The 1,667-nt window shown below is 55.4% G+C and overlaps 1 pseudogene; it reads right to left on the bottom strand.

The window, feature by feature from the left end:
- Positions 1-265: 265 nt before the first annotated feature.
- Positions 266-1,657, bottom strand: LOC102870103 (annotated as a pseudogene).
- Between the last annotated feature and the right edge of the window lie 10 nt (positions 1,658-1,667).

Raw genomic sequence — 1,667 nt, 5'->3', positions numbered from 1 at the left:
AGAAATCTTGGGGGAAGAGTAGGGTGGTCTGCAGAAGAGGGAGGGGTTTGGCTCCAGGGAAGCTGGAAGGTCCCAGCCTCTACCTGGCTTCCCAATGGCCAGCCCTACCCTTCCTAACAGGCTAAACCACACACACCAGCAATTGGATTTTCCTACTGCCCACTCTGGGCAGAAGGCTTTCCCAGGAGCCCAAGCTCCCCGCTAAGGAGGGCAGGAATGGAAGAAGATACCAAGACCAGAGGGCCCAGGAGTCCACCACCATCCCTCACAGTGGTGTGATCTTGGCAGCCTCAGCCCGATGAGGGCAATGAGGTCCTGGTTGATGAGGAAGACAAATCTTAGACTGGCAATCTCCACCACAGAGTTGTAGCTGAGGCGCCATTTGGAGCCACACAGCACAGGCTGCCCATCGATGTAGATGGGCCGCCGGCCCTCATTGGCAATGAAAAAATCACCGTTGTTTTTCAGTTTAATCACACCTTGCTTCCGGGAGATCTTCCAGGCTGGCCCCTCCAGAGACAGGTCGGCCCCTCCAGAGACAGGTCCACGTCAATCTGGTTATCCTTGGTCGCTCTGCCCAGGGTGATCTCTCGGGAGTGCATCAGGTACCGCACCATGCAGCTCCGCAGCACTGCCAGCGTCTGGTTGTCGAAGTCTGGAGAGCTCATGCCTGTGATGCTGTCTACCAGAACCTGCCACTTATGCAGTTCCTGCTCCAGCTGCCGAATCTCTCGCTTCTGGCGCCGGTCAGCCACTGTCAGCTCATGTTCTAGGACCTCGTCTCTCATATCCTTGAGTTTACTGTCATCTATCAGATCTTCTGCGTCGGAGAAGTTCAGTACTTGGTCCCCCTTGGGCAGTGGCTGCACTGTTTGGTCCTCCAGCAAGTAATACTGCTTCATAAGCTGCCAGTGGGCTTGCAGAGCCTTGGCAGTCCGGGCCAGGTAGAAGGCATCAGGGTGTCTGTGTAGAAGGTCCTGGAAGGTCTCCAAGGTGGGTTGGCTGGTCGATCCCACTTTACTTAGCAATTGTTCCTCAGTCTTGCTGAAGAGAGCTTTGCTTTGTATGGCTGCAATGGCTTCAGGGTGCAGCTGCCTCATGGCCTGGCAAGCCAGTTTGGAGATGACTGGATCGTAGAGCAGGGCGTACCAGCGCTCCTGGACTTCCCGAAGAGTAAAGCGGCAGCTGAACTTCACACCCAGATGGACAGAAGTCAGGTCGTTGGTCTGTAACACAGCGTTGATGAGCAGGAGTTCATCTGCAGGCTTCCAGCGGCCAAGATCCTTGGTTACCTGAAGTGGCTGTTTGCTCTTTTTCACATGTTTGGTGAGTCCAGGTGCAGGAGCTGGACTGGGAGGCACAGGAGTGCCTTCTTCTTCTCACTAGAAGAAGGTTCACTCCCTGAACAGCGGCCAGGTTCCACCCCACTGGCTCCCTTTGCTCGAGTAGAGGACTTGGCCAGGCTGCTCTCCACAAGCTCATCATCAAATTTCTTCCTCTTGATGAACCTGGAGGAGCTTCGTCGTTTAGGGATGGTGCCCAAGGCCTGGGAGGAGGCTCGCTTCTGCCCTGCCAGAGACTCTTCATCCTCTGAGCGACTGGCAGCGCCTGATGCCATCAGGGATGAATCTAGCAGCCCCTGAGAATCTTTGTCCATGCTCTTACAG

Source organism: Elephantulus edwardii, unplaced genomic scaffold, assembly GCF_000299155.1.
Source record: "Elephantulus edwardii isolate Elephantulus edwardi_28Jun2011 unplaced genomic scaffold, EleEdw1.0 scaffold00041, whole genome shotgun sequence".
NCBI lineage: Eukaryota > Metazoa > Chordata > Mammalia > Macroscelidea > Macroscelididae > Elephantulus > Elephantulus edwardii.
The sequence above is the reverse complement of the archived record's forward strand: the minus strand, read 5'-3'. Positions and strand labels throughout refer to the sequence as shown.